General features: G+C 43.5%; 1 protein-coding gene across 3 annotated transcripts in view; it reads left to right on the top strand.

The window, feature by feature from the left end:
- Window positions 1-2035: 2035 nt before the first annotated feature.
- TRPS1 (transcriptional repressor GATA binding 1) overlaps window positions 2036-22967 on the top strand; it is a 218330-nt gene continuing 197398 nt past the window's right edge. For 2 of the 3 annotated variants that reach the window (XM_074886789.1, XM_074886769.1), the window contains exon 1: window positions 2036-2130. The gene's annotated coding sequence lies outside the window, so the exon portion shown is untranslated. Of the gene's footprint in view, window positions 2131-2600; window positions 2911-22967 lie in introns of those variants that run through there. The other variant, XM_074886779.1, reaches the window with a different exon arrangement.

The following is a 22967-nucleotide window of genomic DNA, read 5'->3' as shown; positions in this document are numbered from 1 at the left end:
TTTGTGAAAGTGGTTTGTCTCCGACTGCGATTCAGCCATGTTGCAGCTTGAAAAAAAGTAAAGGTTTACAAAGTCAGGAAAGGTTCTCTGGGCACCTAGTAGCGAGGTGCTACCGAGCGTGGCCCCGGTACTAAAGCACAGAGGCAGACTTTGTAACAAACTTTAAATTCTGATATAACTTTTCTTTGCATTATATATATAAACATGTCTGCTGTTCCGAACCGATTTTCTGCTGATGGGTATGGAGTGAGTCCCACACATAATCTGTCAGTTCTCCTCTCCCGCTCTTGGGGATCCTACTGTGTGCCTCATCGTGCAACTATATTTTACCTTCCATTTTCAACATGACAAGTTCACCTCTTCTATGTGAATTATTGCTTTTCTATTCATAAAGCGCTTTATCAGACAATCCTACAAAAGAACTTAAGGGGGAAATGTGTTACTGGGTGATTTACATGAGCAATTACTTTACAAATCTGCCAGTGGATTATACTAAACACATATGAAGAATGTTTAAGTTTGGAGAGAGGGCTGCAAACGCCATACGCTGTGCAGCAGGGTTTCATTTGCGTCAGCGTTTATCTCTGAAGATTTTACTCTTTACATTTCACCATGTATTGGAGAATAAAATTGTAAGGAAAAAGTTATCATTTCAAACATTTGGGGGGAAGCAGCTTCATCTCTCGCACTGTCATGATTTAACTCTTTTCCAGCTTCTCCCTTGAATAATGTGTTGGCAGTTGCAAACAAGCAGAGTGCATCTATTTTAACATGAAATCGGTTTAATATGACTTGCATGGGACGAAAAACACACCATATAAAGTCACCTAACTGCAGAAAAATTGTGTCCAAATGCCCAACAAATGTTTACATAGTTTTTAACGCCTACTACAGTTGGGATTTAAAAACCCTCTCACAGGAACCTTTTACGTACTGCTTCTCCTTAAGAGAGTGTTTTTACATTCACAGGCAGACCTCTGGCAATTTGTAGCATGGGAGAAATCGGAGTATTTTGAATTGAGAAGGTTCTGCACAAGCGGGAAAAGTTGTAAAGGTTTTCTTGGAGCAGCTTGGGACTGGCTTGCGATTGGTGTCAAAGCGCAGGCAGTAACGGGGAATGTTCATCCCCAAACCTGCAAAGTGTCTGTTCGCCCGCCTCAACACCCGCACAGAAATGGGGAGGGGGGGAGAGAAAGGGACGAAAGAGAGGGCACTAAATCTGCATTGCCCCGCGCAATCCGCCGCGCCCCGCGCAGAGCTCGGGTCTCCCGCGAGGGGCAGCTCTTGCCGCCCGTGGGTCGCGCCTTTTACCCCCCTCCCTTTTTTTTTTTTTTTCCAATCCCGCAGGCCAGCAGCCGGTCCGAATGACAGCAGACGGCAGAGCAACCCCCGCGGGCCGCGCTCGGGGTGCGGCTGTGGCCTGCGGGCTCCTCCTGCGCCAACTTAGCCCAAGTCCCCGCGGCCGCGGGGCGACGCGCCCCCTCCGCGGCCTCCGCTTGAGCGGCTCCGCCGGGCTCGGCCCGGCTCGGGCGGGCGCGGGCCGCGCGCGCCACTGGTCGTGGCCCGGCGGCGGAGGCCGCGTCGCGTCGCGTCGCGGCGGGCGGCGGGCGGAGGCGGGCGGCGGGGGGCGGCGCGGGCCGCGCGGCGGGGCCGCCTGCACTGTCTCTTTAAGGGCGCTCCGTCTGGGGTGGCGCTTTCCTCCGCGAAGGCTCCTTTGATATTAATAGTGTTGGTGTCTTGAAACTGACGTAATGCGGGGAGACGGAGGTCCTGACAAGCGATAACAGTCCTGATAACGCGCCGGCCGCCCCGCGCTCCCAGGCCGCCGCCTCGCCGCCGGCGGGGCCGCCGCGCCGTGCCCCGGCCCGCGCCCCCCGCCCCGCCGCGCCCCCGCCCCCGCCCCCGCACCGCCCGCCGGCGGCCGGCGGGCCCGTCGCCCCCTCCCCGCCGAGCGGGGCCGAGGGGGGAGGCAGCGGCGCCGCGGCCCCCCGCCCCCCCCCCCCCCCCTCCCCGGCCACCGCCACATAATCCGCGGCCAACTCCGCCGGCAGCAGGAGACGGTTCATGGCTCACGCCGCGGTTCCACCATCTTCCAGGCTGCCGGGGCTGTTGCTGACGGTTAATCAACAGGTAAGGCGCGGGGGGGCGCGGGCGGGGGCGGCCCGGCGGCGGGGAGGGCGCCGCGGCCGGCGGGCCGGGAGGGGGCGGCGCGGCGGCGGGCGCGGGGCGGGGGGGGGGGGGGGGGGGCGCCGCGCGGGGTGGGGGCGCGGCGCTCGCGGCGGCGCGGCGTGTGCCTGGAGGGGGGGCCGGGGGGGGCAGCGCGGGTGCACCCCCCCTCCCCCAAAACACCCCCACTTCCAAAAAAAACAAGTCAACCACAAACAAAAGCGGGGGGTGGGCATAATCACAGGGAGCGGGGGGCTGCTCGGATTTCACAGGCTTTTTTTGGTGCAGCGCCCCCCCCCCCCCTCCCCTTCCCCCCCCCCCCGCGCCCCCCCTTCCCCCCGCCGGTGGGTCAAAGCCATGTGTGATGGCTGGAAATTGGCGACTTCAAAACCGCGGTAGCCCCGCTGGAGTCGGGAGGGTCAAGTTCAGCGGCGGCGGCGGGCAGGGGGAGCAGCCCCCTGGCCCGGAGGCGGGGAGGGGAGCGGCGGCGGCGGCCGCGGGCTGGTGCGGCTCTGCCCTCCCCTCCGCGCCTCTCCGCGCCTTATCTCCGCGGCCGCCGATTCCCCGGCACCGGGGCGCTCCGGGGGGAGGGGAAGGGAGACGCGGGGGGTGGAAGTAGAAGACGAGCAAAGAGGGTTTGCATCCGATGAGCTGCAGTCGCACAGTCCTGCCGCTCCTGCCGCTGCTGGAAGTTTTAATGGGGATCATGACAAGCGGGGCACAGAGACACCATCATGAAGAGTAGTAAGTTTGGGAAAAAGTTGTTTTTTTTTCTCTCCCCCCCCCCCCCCCCCAACTTCCCCTTTTCCTCCTCCTTGCCCGGGGACACACCGGGAGAGGCCGGGTGCGGAGCTGTGCTGCGCCGGGAGGGGAGCTCGGGGTCCCTCCCGGTCACACCGGGGGAAAAGGCGACATGGTGGTGGTGATTTTTGTTTTGTTTTGTTTTGTTTTTTTTGAAATCAGAGCGCAGAGAGACGTAAAACTTTTCCCTCTTAAAGGCGAAGCTCTGCTCTCAGCGCTGCGTCCCCACGCTCGGCTCTCCCTGCCACAACTTTGTGGAGCGTCTCACTTCCCCCCCCCCCCCCCCCCCCCCCCGCCCCCTTCCCTCGTCCTCGGGGGCTGCCGGCGGGGGGCTGCTCCCCGCTGTAGTTACCCGCGTGTTTGCTTTTCGGAAGGGAGGAATGAATGGAGGCGAGGCCGGGATGGAGGGGCTGCGCGGAGGGCTGCGCGGGGCCGGGGGCGAGCGGCCGCGGCGCCGGGGCCGGGCAGGGTCGGTCCCGGGTGCTGCCCGCCGCGCTGCCCTGGGACGCGAGCGGCTCCCCGAGGGGGCTTGACATTTCGGGGGCTTTGTTTATCCGCCTCCCTGCTGCAAATCAAGGCACTCAGACATCCCGGCACTCCTACGCTGTTTCTAGTGGGGCCCGCTAGCCTCCTTTATATTTTATCTTTTTTTTTTTTTTTTTTTTTTTCGCAATCGGTTCTGTTTTGTATCTGCAAATGGCAAACTTCTCAAGTGCACTGAGTGAGCTGTGCGGATAAGTGATGAGTTGAAGTGGAGAGACGTCTCCCCTCCATCACTCCTTCCTCCGCCAGCGCCTGGCAGGGCTGGAGCCAGGGGCACCTCGGCACACTTGGGGAACCAAGGCGACAAAGCTCCTCCGAGGGAAAAATACTTTTTAGTAAAAAGAGTGTAAGCTATTATGCGGACAGTGCTGCCTTCACTGCTTTTACAGCATGCAGCGCATTTTGAGTGTTGATTGAAACAAACAATAATTTAATACGCTTCAGGTTTTAGTTAACCGAGTTCAGTAAGTCTCTCAAGGAACCATCAAACTTCTTTGCCATGCAGGCTGTCTTCTTCAACTACGCAGCTGAATGCTATGGATGTTGGTGGCATCATGTTACTTTCCTGTTGGTTTTAGGAAAAGTTGAACATTTAGAGAAGACTGCCAGAGTTAAAAATGCAAGGGGCAGCAAAGGAAAGTAGTGGCAAGAGCCAGTTCCTGACGTGGACAAAATGAGAATAAAAGTTACAGTAGTCTTCTGAACTGCAGTTTGTGTTTGCCTCATGTTCACAATATGTGTTTTAGGTTAGACAGCTCTCTCAGATATTCCACCAGAGTGACATTTAAAAAAAGCCCTCCAAAGGAGTGAGCAATTTTTTTTTTTTTCAAGTACTCTGGGTCTATGAGTAAATACAGGGTTTGTTTGAGAACATCGACTGTTTCCTGTAAATTGTGATGCTGACAAGACTGTCTGGAAATGATATCAACACTTTGAAAGATTTTTTTTTTTTTATTTTTTAACCACTGAATGAAAGTTTGTTAATAACATGGTCAAACCAAACAAGTGGAACCTTTCTCTGTAGAGAGGAAAAAAAGTCTTTTTCTTTCTTCCTCTTGAAAAATGTATACCTGCTTGAGGTTTGCCACCAGAATCAATAACACTGGAGTTCAGTAGTGCATCAGTGCCTATATACAAGTTAATCCTCAGACTGTGGCAACAGAAGTCTGCTTCACCTATTTAAAACCAACAGAGATTAGATATGAGAGTAGTCAGTTTGTAATCCACCCTGTTCTGATTATCACTTTTTTTGGTTACATATAATAACTTTTCTCTGTTTGAAACTCTGCATATGCATAGTCACAACAAAGTAAGTAAAGGGCAAAGTTGGATCAGCTTTTAAGTTTACATCTTTTGCCTGTGATCCTCTAAAACAGACTCTAAATAACGCTGGGCAATCTTTGCCTGTGAAAGTATGGCTTTATTTTTTTTCTATATTTCATAGTAATGTTAATAAAGGAAAAAAAATGTAAATGGCAACTTCAGAGATCTGAGACTTCTTTGGGCATCAAACACGATGCAGCCAGGTTATTCTCTTATATTTTTAATGCATTTTTAGCATAATTTATACGGTAGCTTTGTGGGTTGCCTTATATTTTTATCGGTGATCAAGTAAATTCAGTGTTCTTTTATGACCCCCTAGCAGGATTATTTTTCTATCATGTGTTGTCTATCGTTTGTAGTAAACTTTCATAGTACACACCATTATCATGCATGCTCTGGCTGCGTGTGAAGAGTATTATTCACATATCGTGATTGTGCATTAATAACAGCGTAGTACTGTGTGTGGACTCGAGTGTCTGTGAGATGCAATGGTTGCTCGTTAAATCTCTGTATTTCAATCATACTATATTTTAATGCTAGTTGACACATAGGGTTTTATATTTTCAAAGCATTGTGCAAACAATGACTAATTACTTTCTGTTCATGCGAATTACCTCTTTTAGCACTTTATCAGGCAGTTGCTTTGAAACAAAACTATTTTACATTACAGTGTGAAAGAGTTAAAAAATTAGCAAAGATCTTTAGGAAAACCCAAAATTTTAATTACAAACAGGCAACTTTGGGTATGTATTTAAATTTTTCTTTTTATGTGGAACTTTCTTTCTAAGTTGGTGGGGGGCGTATGTGTATGAATATTTATGTCTCTTACAAACTCTTGACAATATTTTAATGTAATAATCTTAATAGAAACATTCTCAGATCTTAACTGCAGCCACACTGGCAGTATCGCTTTAATAAAGGTTTGTGGGTAACACCAAATATAACATTGTGAGAAAGTTTATGGTTAAATATTTTTGAACATGACAGGCTGGGAATCTGACAACCCTTTTTGTTAGCTGAAGTAAAGTGGAAATAAATTACATTTTTAATACAGTTTCAGTTAAAACAAACTGCCACCTGGTAGTAAAAGTATTGGCCTTGAACAGAAATATATTCCGATTAAGATATTCTAACCGGTGTGTAAAATGAAGCCATTCATTCAGTAAACTGACAACTTTCCAGTTGGTGTTTGCCCTTGCTTAATTTAGTTTCCTCAACACAACTAGTGAGGTAGTCTGGGTCTGTTTTTGGCAGTCCTGGGCGACTGTAAACTCGGACATTTTTGTCCCAAATATTACAACCTTACGAGTTAAAAAGCAATTGGTTAAGAAGAATAGCAGGCAGGTGTGAGGAAAAGAGGTTTGTTTTTTGTTTCTGAAACTTTCTGAAGTACTTACCTAGTAAGAAAACAATGCTATTTTCAAATACTGGTGATTAATACTATAACCAGCGTAGTCTGCACCCATCTATTGTATAAATACCATTGCCTGCTGACCTTTGGATACATTAATTACAGCATATCTGGTCGAGGTTCTACTATTTTTGTCTGTCCAGAAGATAAATAAAAGTGCCCTTTTCAGTCCTCCTGGAGAAGAAGAACTTTTTTTCTTGTTACTGTCATGAATTATGGAGTTCTGTTTCCTACCCTGTGCCAATGAAGTTCTCTTTTGACTTTAAAAAGATAAGCCTGCATCCAAAGAGAGAATATTTGATTACTTTAAGACTATTTTCGCTTCAGTTTTTATGGTACGTACATACTTTCTGGGCTTTGCTTTTTTTGGATTGTGTGTTTGCTAATTAAAAGAAAAACACATAATGAGTTATATCAGATGATGTGAAGGATTAAAGTATGATTACACCGTTAAATAGTAAATGTTTACAAGGGCAAGACATGCAACTACATTTTCCAGATTATGCGTATTATTCACTTCTTGATGTTGTTTTGCACCTAATCAATAAAGGGCCTTCCAGAACGCAGCTCCTCAGCCAGTTGTATATGTGCCCAGAACATAAGAAACGCTGCTGGGGCAGAGGAGCATGGGGGGGGAGAGGAGCGGTGGCATATTATTCTGACTTCTTGTCATGCAGACCAAGGCTCAAATGAAACACGGAGCAATGGGAGAATCACTACCATGGTCTCGATATAAGTCCCCAGTGGACATTTTGTCACACCCCAGAAGCGTTGCACAACTGAACACCATTCCACTTGATGTGTCGTCTGGAGTCAGAGGAGTCTCTGATTTGGCGTCATGGGGTTTAGAAGACTGTGATTTAGGTGAACTGGCGTAGCTGCGTGTAAGAAACTTTGTTTAATAGCCGTCTATGTTTTATTCATGTTCTGTGCTATCAGTTTCTTATTTTCTAGTACCTTTAAAGTGGTTCTTTAAAATTTAATAGTAACACCACCAGTGGAAAATACATCTAAAATTTAATAGAAATTGCTAATCTTTCTATCAGTGATTTTTATTACAGTCCTGCCGTGTTAACTAAGGAATCTTACTCCTGCTGTGGATCTCTGTATGTGGATTTAGAAAAGCTATAGAGAGAAAATTCTTCATTAAATTGCATAGCTGCCATGAGTGGCGCTTTCGTAGGATGTTCTACAGAACCCAGTTGGTTCCAGCCCGTAAAGTTCGGTGAAACTTTTCCGTGCTTGTAGAGGATGCCTGCGAGTACAGCAGCTACAATAGGATTATTTCTGCCTTGAAAATAGAATTATTTTAAATTGCAAGGTTTAGTGCTAATAGTAATTTTTACTTTCTCAGCTGCAGTTCACGCGTATCTAATTTCTCATAAGTCTGCTTTCTTTCCAGGCTCAGATTGAGTCTTTTTTTTCCCCCTTAAATTTATTTTAAAATATTTAATTTTTAAAATGTTACTAGCCCTTTAAAAACCTGTAATAAATGCTTTACAAGTGGCTAGACACCTTCCCTGGTGGTTTAATTTATACAAGCAGGAAACTTTCTCTCCTTCTTTCTCTCTCTCTTTCTTGTTTTCTTTAAACCAACTGACGTAATGCCAAACTTTGCTTTAAAAGAACAGACAGAAGTAATTGGTAGCTTTTAACTTTTAATAATGTTCTGGATTGGTTTTAGTGGCCAAACTGCCATTTTTTTAAAATTCAAGTAAAAACGGGCTTGTGGCCTGAGGAAGAAAGGCCCTGTTGATGCAGTTATTTTTATTCTTGTTTTTCAATCTGTTATTAAAAATCTTTCCTGCTGAGCTCTGCTGGATTTCTCCAATTGCTCTTTGTGATGGCTGGTGCATTTCAGGTTACGGTAACTTAAACTGTTTTGTGATTTTTATTTTTTTTTCCCATGGGCATTTTAAGATGCTTTATCCTTTTTCTTTTTGTTTGATTCCCCCCCCCCCCCCCCCCCCCCCAGCACCCAAAGCCTTTCGGAGAAACAGTTTATTTTGATTCAGAGAGGAATATTATGTTAAACATACCTTTGGTGGTAGTTCAGTGAATTTTATTTTCCTAGTATGAGAGCATTTTACACCTGTTAGTGACACTGATTGGGAAGATATTCACTGCCCATTGCAGAAGACAGGAGAGATCCTATCTTGCAGAGCAGCCACTTTCTGTGCGTTCTCCACCCCATGTTTTAAAGCTAAACCAGATTTTAAAATATGTTTAGTAACAGTCTCTACTGATCTGTATCTATTTGTGTCAAGCTGATATTGGAAACAAGAAAACCCAACAAAAGGATTTTTAAAAATTAACTGTGCTTAGGAAAATCCAGTCTACTCTATTTTCTTTCTTAATTTCTTTCTTTTGTTTAGTTATCTGGCTTATTTCATTAATTTCTCTTCTACGTCTGCTGGGGTTTTGAACACAAGCAAACTTTCTACGGTAAAAGATGGAGTTGGGCAATAGACTTTCTTGACGAAGTTGACGTCAGGACGACTTCATAAGTTGGCAAGTAGGGAAATCGTTCAAAGACCAAGTTGGCTTGTGCCAGTTTTCCCTTCCTTTAGGGAAGACACTCCACCCAGTAGGAGGTTACCCCACCCAATGTGGAGAGCTATAATTCAGTGGCAACAGTTTAAATGTCAATCCTCCCTAGGGTTTAAACCCCAGACTTGTCTTGCCTCAATCTTTATATTTAATCTAACATTCAATCTGTTGAAGTAACATCTCATCTTCATAAGCACTTTTTGGGCCTGATCCTGCAATTCTCATTCTTGAAAATACTCACTGACGTCAGGGGGACTTTTGAATTCAGTAAAGGCTGCAGAATTGGTCTCTGCAGAGTTGTGTGTGTCTGTGTCTGTCTGTAAGTAAGATTGTGTCTGCCTGATGAATATTGTATCATCTGTGTTGTTAAAGATGAAATTGTAAAATACTTCCTTTGTAGTCTTAAAAATCTGAAGAAGTCTTGGAATCGTAATGCTGTAAAACAGATTTTCCTCAATAAGTGAAGTGTACTTACTTTTACTTAGCATTTTCTCAGAATAAAATACGAGTTTAAAAAGTTCAAACTCTGAAGAATTTAAGGTATTTCTGCCATTTCTCTATATTTCTCTGTATCATGCTGTAGACATATTTTTGAATGCTGCTTTTGGCAATTTTTTCATCTCTAATGGAAAATGAATCTCACAGCCTGTAGCTTAGTGCCCGTAATAAACATTGGGGTACTTGGACAATACTGAGAACTCCCAAGGAAAAATTTACTTTTGAGGTATTCTCAAAGTCAACATGTAATTTTTATAGGTACGTTTTACTTCATTGTGGCGTCTGTTCTCAACCATCCTTTTCAGATCCCCCATTACATTTAGTGAGGCTGACGATGCAGGAGGAAATGTATAATTTGATATTGTAAAAATGTTATAGAAAAAGCACTGATGTGTTCATCTCTCTGCATTTGAATGCTGGCATTTTTAGTTTACTAATATATCTGAAAAAGTCTGTAAAAAATGATGTTAAAAATCATCAATGCGCTTATGTTTCTCAGCAAGATTTACTTAAACAATATGCTTCAGTTTTGCCTCAAACCATTTCAAGCCACCTCTGATCCAAGAATGTACCAGTTCTTGGTTCCTGGAAGATTAAGCATGACAGTTTCTATTATATAATGAACAGCAGTATTGTGTGAACAAAGGTAACATATTTTGATTTGTGTACTTTTTTTTGGCAGCTGGCACTAGTGTAGGTCTAAAATGAGTGGTGATCTAACAGTGTAAATATCTGAATGTTCTTGAAACACACAGTATAGATGTAATGTGTTTAAATCATTGAACCTATCTACCTATATTATATAGAATGTATATGTATGTGTATATACAGACCCGTAAATGGTGTGTTCTGCTATCTGTAGCCTTCAAATGTGTATCCTTTGGGTATTCCTGACCTACTTTGCAAAGTCTGCAAGTCTGAAATACATACTGAAACTTAAAACATTAAACATAGAGCTTGGTGGTTCACAAAAAAAGCAGGGGGAAATTTTTGCTAGTAGTTAATTTTAAAAAAAAAAGGATAGCATATTTTGCCTAGACAGATACCTTGCAGACTGATTTTGGATATCCCAGTGACTTTACTGGGATTATTTTAAAAAACAAATTCTCAACTGATCTAAGAAAAGTTTGAAGTAGATACTGAAGTTAAGTATCGCCTAAAATTCCTATGTGCAGATGTGGTTTAATGTTTAATGGAAGTTAAATGAGTTAGGATAAAGCAATTTTCTTTGGGGGTAGAAGGTTTTCAGTGTTTCCAAAGTATGATTCTTTTTATCTTTCTCACACGCTGCTCTTCAGGCAAATGCTGTAAGTTATGTGGAACATCATCCAAAACTTATTATTCAGATGAAATGTTGCTTCATGAATTCAGTTAATGAAAGAAAGATACCTCCAATTTCAACTTCCTAATCTGAACACAGTTTGTTTTTCTATTTAGTTTTCTCATTTTTAGGTATATTAAATATACTCATCAGGCGTTTGCTAGCTGCAGTTACAGAGTATAAACCAAAAATGCAATGCATGCTGATTGTTGCCGAGCTTTCTCCTCCTGCATGCGTAGATATGGACACACACGCACACACACAATTAATAAAGTAAACCTTGCCCCAAATACCTGAGGCAAAAGCTTGTGAAAATAGATTAGCCTTACCATGTGCCTTGCAGGTAAACAGTATCTGAGTCTCTTAGAGAAATGGGAGAGGAGAGCTCCTGAGTGGAGGCTGCCTGCCCATGCCACCCTGGCACCCAGCTCTGGATGCTCTGGTCTGGGTGCTGTCAGTAAAAATCCCGCATCTTATTTCAGCTGTCACAGTGGTAGGAAGGAAAGAAAAGGTAACTTAGGTCTCCCATCTACTGTATATACTGTTTGCTTTCTGGGCCTGCTACAGACATCTGAAATTTATGCCATCTAGTCTCCTTCCACGTTCTTCAGATCAGGAGTTTTCTTCAGAACTAAATCCTATTTGCATGTTATGTCCATCATGAAAAAAAAATAATATAATGGATTAAATTAATCCTGTAATAGTTGTTTAAGCACACTGTAGGAATGTAAATAATTTTGTGGCATTGAGCTCATATTTCCAGTCTTATGGGGGGTAAGATCAGAAGTTATCAACAACGTATATCTGAATCATTCAGCTACAATAAATCGTCTAACAAATAGCCACCCTTTGCACACCCAGAGATGCTTTCCAAGACTGCTGAAACTCTGAACACACCTGTATCTTATGTATATGTCCATAAGTATGAATAGGAGACTTATCTTCAACTAGCAGCAATCAAAGTAGTCCATGGACAAAAAGTTTGATTGCCACTTGATTGCTGCTGGCTGTGTTGTCCTCAAGGTTGTCTTCTCCCTGGAAGAAGTCCCAAGGAATCATTAATTGAAAAGAAATGTGGGCTATGGCTCTGACTCCAGTGCTGCCACAGTTCAGGATACAAAGCATTAAGTGCTTCATCTATATCAGGTCAGAAGTGATCATGCATAATCCACTTTTATCTAGGTATCATTCTGTCATATGTAAGGTATGCTCTGCCTTGTCTCTGTTACTCTGCCTCTCCGCTTCTCACTCATGCATATTGGTCTCTCTTTGGCTGCCGTATGTACATACGTACATTCTAAAGATACATGGAAATGAAAGTCCATCTGTGTTGCATAATTTTTTACAAAAACGCCAGTGTTTGTATTGTTCTTCTTCTGAGCTCTTAATGAGTTTAAAGAATTTAATGTGACTTAATGAGGGTTCTTACTCTATTTCTGACACAGAGACTAATGAGGGAGAAGTAGAACAAATTGAAAACCAACTTTTACTTGTGGTTAGTTTCATGATGTCATCAAATGCAGAATATTGCAACTCCTGGAAAAGTTTATAGATCTAGGCAAGAATCCATTTTGCATCACTGCCTTTCAGTTGTTTATGACATGAAGTTTGCTAGCAAGAAAACAAAGTTTAGCATAATTTGATTTTTTTTTTTTTTTTTTTTTAATGTTTGGGCTGGTTTGATTTTTAGGCAAATGATTTTTGTGAATCTAACCTGCTTTGCCTGGCAACCTGGCAGAAATTTAGACATGACCAGATTGACTAAACCCCTCTGATTACGGCCCTAATCTCCCTTTGTACGTGAAAGGGACAGAACTTCTGCTGACTTCATCTAGAGTAAGATCTGATCCTCACTGGGAAACTTCCTAATTATGTTGCAGCTTACTGAGAGGGAACTGCGTTTTTCAGGGATCCATCTTACACTTTCTTACAGTTTGCTACTTTAAAGCAGTTTCCCTGGACTCAGGATACAGTGATAACACTTTGTAAGACTCCATCTTGCATTTTTGCTGCCCCACTCAGGATGGTCAAACGGTATTTCACCGTGTGAAGCTGCCCTTTGGTGGGACCACAGTTTGGTCTGTCACCTTTAAAAGCAATTCTTTTGGTTTGAAATCAGTTCACCTCCCAAAAGGGAATGAAAATAAAAAGTAGGTTTAGGTAGTGCACCTGCTTCTGAGCCCTGCTGCTATGCGCTGGCTTCACAGCCACACTTTCCTCTTGTTCCTGACCAGCTATTCTCCGAAAGGCTTGTAGAAATAGCAGTGGAGCGACTGAAGCTCCAGTATTACGGGTCTGTCCATGTAAGGAGGCTGTAATGCCCTCATAAAGTTGTGTGCCATGCCATGGGCGTCAGGGTGTTTTTGACAAGCCAAAGGAAGCTGTGACTTTCATCGCCCACAGAATGTGCCTTTGATACAACCAAACTGCAGAAAATTTCAGCATAGTAAATAAAATGCTTTTCTATACCATCTGATTTTTTTTTTTCAGCAATTGTTAGTATTTTTAACAATATCAGATAAGTCGCACAATGGTGTGATTTTTTTTTTTTTTTTTTTTTTAGGTTGACGTTAACCCTTGGGTCTTCTGCTGTTGCTCAGCATATCATGTCTGAACTGTGATGGATTTTATTGCTTTGCGTTTTATTTTTTTACAATTAGTTGTTGGTTTCATGTTGTTGACTGCAACATGAGATAATTCAAATAAATTAATAAGAATTTGAATTGGAAATAGGGGCATTTTTATCCAACTTTCTTGAGCATTATCATGCAAACAGAAAAAGAGTAAGTTGTTTGGTTAGTTTTTATGTATGTATATATGTGTGTTTGTGTTTTATTTTTTTTTCTTAATGAAGGTCTTCATAATTTGGTGGTTCAGCAAACACGTTCTGAAAATATTTCTCACAGGTGGCGGGTCTGAGTCGATAACTTCTAGGTAGACAGTTTTGTTACAACATACGGAGTCTAGAGCTGAGAAGCTGTTTTCTGGAGTTTTAAAACCATTGGAAAGTAAGATTTATTGGACCTTAAATATCCCAGTGGTGCAAATTTATTTGGTGTTCATGGCAGTCTCAGCTTAACTTTCCTTAGAGATTTGCTGTGGTACTGCGTTATCTAAGGAACATTTAAAATGGGTTTGTCTAGCTTTTTTTTTTCTTTAGTTGTTTCTCAATTTTTATTTACACATACGAAAATCTTTACTAACAAAGATGACCTGGCCTGGCAGCTCTGCTGAACTTTCTGCTGCAAAACATTTTGAATGGGACAAAGTTAAGAAACTGAAAAGCTGGCATTTTAAAAGATTTTTATTTTCAATAGGGGAGTGTGACAGTGGCTAGTTGTCAATGGGAAGGAGCTTAAAAAATAGTCACAGGAGAAAGAAAAAGCAGCTGTGGAATTTATTTTACTGGGTGAAAGGAAACTCATGGTTAAGCAAGCTTTACCTTCCTGGGTTTTCAGAATTTATTGCCCAAAAGACACATGCCTGAATAGAAAGAGAACTAGGAATTGTAAAATCTACTATGACATGAAGTGCTCTTACTGCATATGAATACAATTTATTTATTTTTTTCTCTCCAGCAAACTGTGACTTCCTTTGTCTTGTCAGAAGGAATTTCAGACAAGACCTTACCAGAGTAATATTGCCATAAACCCTGCGCTCCTCAGCTGTAGCTCCGTGCAGTGCGATATGGTCCGTGGTAGTTTTCACTGAGCTACTGTGCTGCTTTCAGTCATGAATGGGACTGCATTGACTTTACTTTTGCAGAAAAAGTACATTTTCTTAGAAAATGCACTACATGAAAGAAGGAAGGGCAAGAAGGAGAGCGGAGAGAGCGCTCTGATATATGAGCTGAGATTATGGATGTTGTAATGCCATTTATTGTAGGATATTATAGAAAAATCACATGGGGACCAAAGTTCCCGTGGATTACCATGCGATATTTATTACCATTTTCCTGTGTTTTCCCTGGTTAGGATCTAATCCTTCAGTGTCTGGAGCTGCGTGGAGTTAAGAATTTGTCCATTCAGAGAGGAAAACCTTGCCAGCTACAGGATTTCACCGGTTTCCTACCTGTATTTATTTATTTATTCCCCCCCTAAAATTTCTGAGAGTGAGGGGATTGAGAGTGGAAGGCAGAGATGAGGGATAGGTAAACTGAGGGAATAGCAGGGGCACGTATCTGCTTAGTAAATAGTATTTACTGATTACTGTTTACTGTCAAGCAGATTACTGCAGTTGTATTTCTGTGAAGCAACCAGCGCGCAGTCAGTGCAAAGGAATAAAGTGAAGTTGTGTGCAATTCTGAGGTGGCTAAAAGATGTGCTTGTGACATACTTATAGCAAAAGCCATTTTCGGTTGCCTGGTACCCTCCCTAAATGCTATAATTTTGCGAGTGACACATTTGATTATGAGCAGCCATCAAAATGCTCATAGGCATCTGGTTTGAAAGAAGAATGTGCTTGCATTAAATATTTGCAGGTCTGAGAAATATGTTGATTTGTTCTTTTAATTTGTTCATAAGCTTCCTGCCCTTTTTCAGTTTGTTCGATAGCTATTCAATTTTGGAGTTTATTTAAAAGAGATGATAAAATACACTCTTTTACATTCCTTACTTGGGCAGAGCTTCCATTTGCTTCCTTGGGAGAGCTGGTCTGAGCAGGAGCTGGTGCCTGCTTTTACCTTCATAGGGAGAGGATGTGGTTAGTATAGGGGTCACCTCATCATCAAAGCTCCCTTACTGTGATGAGCTCTTTGCTTCCAGGGGAAGAGATTTTCAATCTGATTTTCAGTCCCTTCTGTCAAGTTTTAGGGAACAGTATGAACTCTTATTAGAGCTGGCAGTAAGGAAAAGAAATGGAATCTGGGCACATCTCACCTCTGTGTTAGGAGGAATAAGGTATAAAAAGCCTCTGCTGAGCTTGCCTGGTAAGTCTTTGGTTATCATCTTCTCATGATGGAATACGCACATAGAAAAAACACAGAAGTTAATGTTTACTTTTTGGATGCTTTATCTTCAAGCAAAGAGAACTGACAGTTTCATGGTTAAGTGCCTAAAGTTGTTTTTGGCTTTGCAGTTGTTGAATTAATCACTGCAAAGCTAAGTAATTGTGTACCTTTTAAAGCCCCCCCCCCTCCCCCTTTTAATGAAAAGGAGATATTTTGCTCTTTCTGACTTCGGAGTCGGGTTATCCCATTAACTACTAGAAGCAAGCTCTTTTTACTTTCTTGAATTATCTCAGGAATCATTCTTCTAGTAGATGGTGAATTTACTTACTGATCCAGTTATTTATGGCTTTCAGTGCCCATGCTATAGAACGGGCAAAGGCTTTTTAAAACACTTTTTAAAATTGTATAGAAAACGCTGGCTCCTTAATTCAAATATACAGATGTTACTACTGCTGCTGTTTCGATTTGTGAGACATTATCTTCGTGTCTTACTGAGATGTTTCTTAGCCAGAATATTGAGTTTCAAGGCATTTTTTTTCTATTAAATCTTTTTTCTTCCTTAAATGTTAAACATGGGCAAAAAATGACAAGGATCTCATCTTTATAGCATGCTGTGCATCAGGGTTGATAGAACTGCAGGCTAGTTATTCCCTGGTTTTAAAGGAAGATTAAAAGGTCCCTGCGAAGATTAACTTTATTTCTGGCAACATTTTCATAGAATTTTATTATGGCAAAGACAAAATCAAAGGATGAATGGACAAAGTTGGGATTTTTGCCACTTGGTTATTTTTTCTGAGGCTGTGTAAGCTTTTTTCTTAATAAAAAATTAATGTAGAATGCACTGTTTCCCACAAGAGCACCTTCACAGATTTAGCATAAAGAAAGTACATTTTAATTCAAAGACACTGGTACATTTCTTAAGGCTTTGAAAGCAGTAATCCAACAGGTATATATGAAGCTGTAATGATAAATATGATTATTTCTATCTAGCATTGTTAAAATACATGATTTATTTTAGTGTGTGTTCAGATTAATGTTATTTATTTAAGATATCCAGCTTATTCTGCATTTTAAATACAAATCTCTTGGCTTCTCAGTTTGATTTTTTTTAAATGTCAGCTGGCTCATTTCAACTCATAAACAAAGGTTTCACTTCAAGAACTTTTTATAATTTAAAAAAATCTAATTGCAGTTGGAAATTTTGTATATATAACTAAACTAACAAGTCTGTGTATTGTACGGGAGAGGCTCTAGCGATACTATTTATCTTAGGGTCCACATTAGTGAAGGCAGGACTAATGACAGTGAATCATGCACACTGTATATTAATGTAGTCCACTTTCGGCACTATATAAATAGTATTGTAAATACACACCTGCAAAGTGTCTGCAGTTATATGGTCACGGCACAGAGTCCCTCTGTGCTCTCCTAAGTACATATCTCTGCGTGTATCACACTGCTCACCAAGGCAGCATACTGCAGCTGCTGTTCCTCTTGAGGAGGTGTCTATAAAGCGAACACTGCGAAACCAAAATTTTGGGATGGCTTTATGCAGAACATATGGGTGTACTATTACTGGGTCTTTTAATACCCGCCTGGTCCTTTTCCCTGCGCAGGGCTACCCGCACAAGATGAGCTAGGTGTTGATCTGAAATGTAGGCTGGTCCTCTGAGGGGGGCAGAAGACTAGGTGTGACTTAAATCAGCAGGTTTCTTGACATTTGCGAAGGGGAATGTAGTGAAGAGCTAGTCAGAAAAAGCCATTTTTTCTATCAAAAGTCTAAAAACACGGCAAGTACTCTAGCAGCAGGTTCTTCAGTTTTCATCTGCTGCGGTAACAGGGCCCACGTCCTAACTTACTTCTTAAACTTTTCCTTTTTGAGCAGGCAGCCACGCCAACGCTGTCAGTCCCCGCGTTGTGTTCGCACACACACGTTCAGGATAGCGTGACATCTAAGTGGAGCCTCTTCAAGCCTGTAGTAGAGATCCTGTGCTGGCTGTGGGGCCCGATCCTTCCATGGGGCTACAGAGTGTGCTGGCTCAGGCGAGACCCACGCGTCCCAGGGCCACCTTCGCAGAGGTGGCTCTTCGTCTGAGCAGTGCCTGCCCCTCTGCGGTGGCCCTGCAGTGTCCTCTGGGCGACTCGGGCTGGCTCCCATCCCAGGGATGCTTCCCTGGGTTTGCCAGTGGCAGCTACCGTGCGTCCAGGAGCGTGGCTGGGAGCTGGATGCTCGGGCGCCCCTTGGATGTGCAGAGGGAGGGCGAGCGCCGGATCTGGGGCCCCCCACCCCTGCCACAGCAGGGGGTGCAGGTGGACCTCACATTTTGGGTTGCAGCTGTTCCGTGGTGTCCGTGGGGAGGGAGGAGAGCCCCTGTCTAGCACCTGGAATGGCGGAGGACAGGAGAGACAGGGATCTCCTTTTTAAAAGGAGTTGTTTTTTTTCTCACCCCTATTCTTTATTCATAAACCTAATGCAGTTCCACAATTCCCAGACATGTAAAGCTGCAGGGCTTTTTTTGTTTTGTTTAAATCTTTCTGAACCAGCCAAATTTTTGGGGTTGGCACAAGGTGCAGCCAGTACCCATGGCCTTCCAGGGCTTGCTTGGTCTAGAAGTCTGCAGATGTTTTCTGCTGGATCTGGCTCCTAATGTACAAAAAAGATTTTGGCATGCTTATTTATTTATTTATTTTCAAGGGGAAAATGTGGTTTAAAACGTTGATAATTATGTTCTACGTGAACTACTCAGACTTTATGCGACTGTATGGGAAAATGAATGCTCATCAATTTAAAAAAATTTTTCTTTATTCATAAAGCATTCATATTTAAAGTGATCTTTTTTTTTTTCCTCCCCTCCTTAATGAAAACAGGGTTTGAGGAGCATTACAAATAATTATTTTTTTTAATTACATATAGTTCTGCATCAGAGTTCTTGAAGATGGCCCACTGTGATCCTCTGGTGAAAATACCAGGGTTTTTCAAAAGCTTTTTAATTATCCATTCTCACTGCTCTTCTCTTTGTAATGTACACATAGTAACTGAAAAAAGAAAAAAGAAAATATTCCATGAGGGATCCACCTACAGGTGTGCATAGGTCAAGCACATACTTCTCATTCAGAATGATTATTTTTCTTTACCAGCCGTCGGGTAGTACTTCCCACCGTCAAAATCCAGCTTGCACACTCTTTTAGAGGGAATACTTATCACAAAGCTGCAGTGCATTTTAATCAAGGTTCCCAGAGTATTATACAAGCAGTAATTGTCTCTTAAGGACAGGATGAAGTATTATACCCATTGTACTGACAGGTGAGCCAAGGCACAGGGAATCTAAATAACTGCAGTGTTAGAGTGAGCCAGTGGCAGACCTGTGAACAGAGCTTTGGTGCCTTCACTCCTCATGCTGCTAAGATACCTCCACCCTCCACCCACCAGTTTGCCTTTATTTTCTTAATTTTTCTTACATATTATATGGCAAGTGTTGTACTTGCTCTTAAGTTGAGGTACACATGCTCTTGTTTTATGTGTTTGGAAACTGTGAAGGCCTAATGTGGCGGAACTTCCATTTAATTCCAAACCTTATGTTTTGCTGCTGCCCTCTGTGGCACTGGTAGGCCACTGGATTGCCCCCAAAATAGCTCCTGTTATGTTTGTTACTGATCTATCGCTGTGCCGTGAGTGACAAAGAATTCTACTTTTCAGCACAACAGTTCACTCACTAAATGATTCCCCAGCATGATACATGCTCTGTCTTGTATTTAATTATCTTGTAATTATCAAAGCAGTAATGAAGTTGTGCATAAGAAGAGTATGGATCAATAAAAACAACTCAAAATTATGAAGGAGCACTGACAGGCTACGAGCCCAGCCGTTCTTCGGATGTTAGTTTCCATTTCTCTGAAAAGCTTTTGACTTTTTTTAAAAACAACATTAGAAAAAATGATTTAAAGTTCTTACTGTTTATTCCTAACTGATGATGATCACGCACATACATTCTCAGTGCTTTGTGAGAGGCGGTGTAAGTGCTAATGAAAGTTTGTATTGGAGTGGCCCCTAAGAATATGATCATTGTTACAAATTTATTAACACCATGAAAGATTTCCTGTCCTAAAAAGTCTGCCAGCAAACGTCATAATCCTGAGTGGGCAGAGCCATGTGGTAGGTTTGACTGAGCCCCTTTGACAATTATATCATTTATTTAACTGTCTATCTTTAGAAGTTGGGAGGCTGAGCTTGGTTTCAGAGGCATGCCGAAACTCTCGCACTGTATGCACGGCAAGGGCAATGGAATACCAAGAGTGCTCGCTTGGGCTTTAACTACTAAATAATGTGGTTGCACATGACACAACAAGAACAGAGGTATAATCCTGCCCTGTGAAGCAGGTCACATGTTTCAGGTTCTCTCTGTAATATATGCAAAGTAGCTGCTTAAATCATTACGAGTGTGTAAATCATCTTCTTCATAAACAATACCATCAAGGTACAGTCAGGCAACATGTCTCTTGTGGGTTGACTGGAGCTGGAATTTCTTTCAGACGTTGAGGAGGTACGTCAATGCATGTGAAGCAGATTCGTCTGTTGCTGCAGTGTGGTCTCTGCAATGTTTTGGATTTCTAAGATGAATATTGCTAAGGCTGTCTTCTTCACATTGAAGTGCAGTGAAAGGAGGAGGATGTGAATGAGGCAAACGCAGCCTGTATGATTGGAGTCTTCCATGAAAAATTTGCTCCTTGTTTTTCCTCTGGCTTTGTAAGTCACGCAACAGATAACCCACTTATTCCTCTGCATAAGTTTAGTAAGTATTCATAGCTCCTGTATGTCATGCATTTGGGGAGGAAAAGATTTGTTGAGCAATGTGTTAGACTCGTATCTTCTGTTTTAGCCATCATTTCCCTATATAGATTACGATACTGTTTTTTTCCGTCTTTAACATGCCGATGTACTTTCTGTAACTCCTAAGTAACACTCCACACCTCTCTAATGCAGTCTTCAAAGCTGAGTAGTTCGGTGGTGAGTGAAACTGAAAGCGAGACCTAATCTTGTTGAGAACTCTGCTGTACTTCTGGATAAAGTATAAATATGTGCTGTTATCATTATTATTTATTTATTATTATTATGGGAGTTTGTGGTTTTTTGGGGAGGTGAGAAGAGGTAGGCACACTGTATGGTCCACATCCCCACCCCCAAATGTTGTATTTTGAATCACTTTAAATAGTTGTTTGGGATGTCTTTATTACGGTGAATCATGTTTTTAATATCTACTTTAAACACGTGTGAGTTCATATGAAGGCAATGGAAGCCCTCTTTCGTTTGCTATCATGTAATGCTTCTGCAGCATGGAAAATGTCCCTGGTTTATAAAGATAGGTAGACCTTCTATGCAGAATCCTCTCCCTGAAATGTGTAAGGGTCAGATGGTATTGCTTAAAAAGGGATTGCAGAGATGGTGACTCCATAAATGCAGTATGTTCTCTTTTTGCTCGAGATGCTGGCTCTGAGTTACAATTATCCAATGTCAATTTTAGGAGAAATACCAGTGAAATGGCACTGGTAGACCTACTGGATATAACTAAAGAGGCCGGCAGCGGCCATCTGGGCTACATGCGCTACCGAAACATCGGTTTTCCTACTTCCTATATCTGTGCTGTGTCCTTGAGTGGTGGGAAGAAAAACACAACCAGCACTCATCAACTTTCAGCACATGTGGAAACAAAGCTAAAAGAGCAGGGGCATCCCCAATGCATTGGCAATTTGCTAAGCGCCTGAGGGCTGCATCTCATTTGCATTAAAAACGCGTAGATTGCTCCTGCCTTTATCTTGGCTACGGGGACGTGGCTAGTGGAGGCAACAGGGCCCAATGCGGCTTGTTTCACCTGGATCCAAGTGGTTTGGATCTGGCTGGAGCGCCTCATGACGGGACATGCCGTCGCCCAAGGGGCTGTTGCGCTGCCCGGGCGCAGCTGCTCGGCGCCTTTCCCGCGGCCCGCCCCGGCCGCAGCGGCGGGCAGGGGGGCCCGGCACGGCCGCCCCCGGCCCCCTCCTGCTCGGCCCTGGCACCCCCGGGCCTCCCGAGGGCGGCTGGGCTGCGGCACCCACCGCTGATCCTTCACGTGCTTTTTAAAAGCTGGATGGGCTGGGTTACGGCAGTGCTTTTCCAGGCCTGGGTGAAACGCTGCTCGGCGGTGCGAGGAGACTGCCTGCTCTCCCCGTGTGGGGCTCTGCAGAGGGGGGGGTGAATCAGTGCCCTGCACAGAAACCCCTTTGTGTTTTTTAACTAGTTTAGTAATGAAAGACAAATCTAAAAAAAAAAAAAAAACAAACCCAAACCACCAACCCAGCTTGTGCCTTTTCAATAGAGATAACTGTTATCTCTTATAAAAGTCTACATAAGTGTAAGTAATTGCCTGCACTTGGCTCTGGTACAGTGGAAAAGCTGTGATCAGCAAACTCGTATTGTACTGTGCATGTAAGGGGAAGTTATCGGATGATATGGGGACGTGTTGGCATTAATGCCTGTACTTCTGTCTCCCCTACCTTAATTGCACTTCTTTGCAAGTCTTTAAAGACTTAATAGTGGCTTGGGAAGGGGCGGGGGGATACCACGTTGACTTTGAGCGAAGAAAGTTTTGCTGGGATCGTCCTTAAAAAAAAAAAAAAAAAGAAAAAAAAAAAGAAAAACGCAGCTGTACCGCTGTATCAGTCCGGCTTCCTTTGTTCAGCGTTTAAATTGTGGGTCCGTGTCGTGAATGAGCATCACGGCCAAGCGCTGACGGCGGAGCACGGCGCGGCCCGGGGCGGGCTCCCGCTGGCTCTGCCCCCGCCGGGCTGCGGAGGGAGGGAAGGCGGGGAGGGGGGGGGGGGGGGGGGGGTTCCCCTGCCCGCCCGGGTCTCGGCGCCCCCAGAAGCACGTTTGGCGAGAGCTGAAAGGGCTCTGCGTGTGTGTGTGTGTGCGCGCCGGGGCTGCAGGGCTGCGGGTCACGTTTGCAGTCGCGTGAACAGCGCGTTGCTGCCTCGTGTGTCCGTGTGCGCGTCCCCGTGCCCGCGCCGGCGCTGGCCCCTTATCGCAGGAAGCCTTGCGGAAGGCGGTCGCTCCCTCTCTGCCCGGTTCCCAAAGGCGGTGATTAACGACTCTGCCCCCCGCTCTGTCACTCAAGTGCTGGGCAGAGACCAGCAGTCACGGCTGTCCCACTCCAGCTTCAGGACAATCCTCTCTCTCTTTTTTCCTAAATAAACTTAGATAACGCCCTTAGAATGAATACAGTCTTTTTTTTTTTTTTTTTCCCTTTGCCTTACCTTCTGAACATCTTCATATATATATGCACATACATATGAAACATAATTTTATATTGTAAATATCTATATTAAAAATAATATACGTATATAAACCCCAAAATTCTTTTCCACATTCTGCA

This window comes from Strix uralensis, chromosome 1 (genome assembly GCF_047716275.1).
Source record: "Strix uralensis isolate ZFMK-TIS-50842 chromosome 1, bStrUra1, whole genome shotgun sequence".
Taxonomy (NCBI): domain Eukaryota; kingdom Metazoa; phylum Chordata; class Aves; order Strigiformes; family Strigidae; genus Strix; species Strix uralensis.
This window is presented reverse-complemented; position numbering and strand designations above follow the sequence as displayed.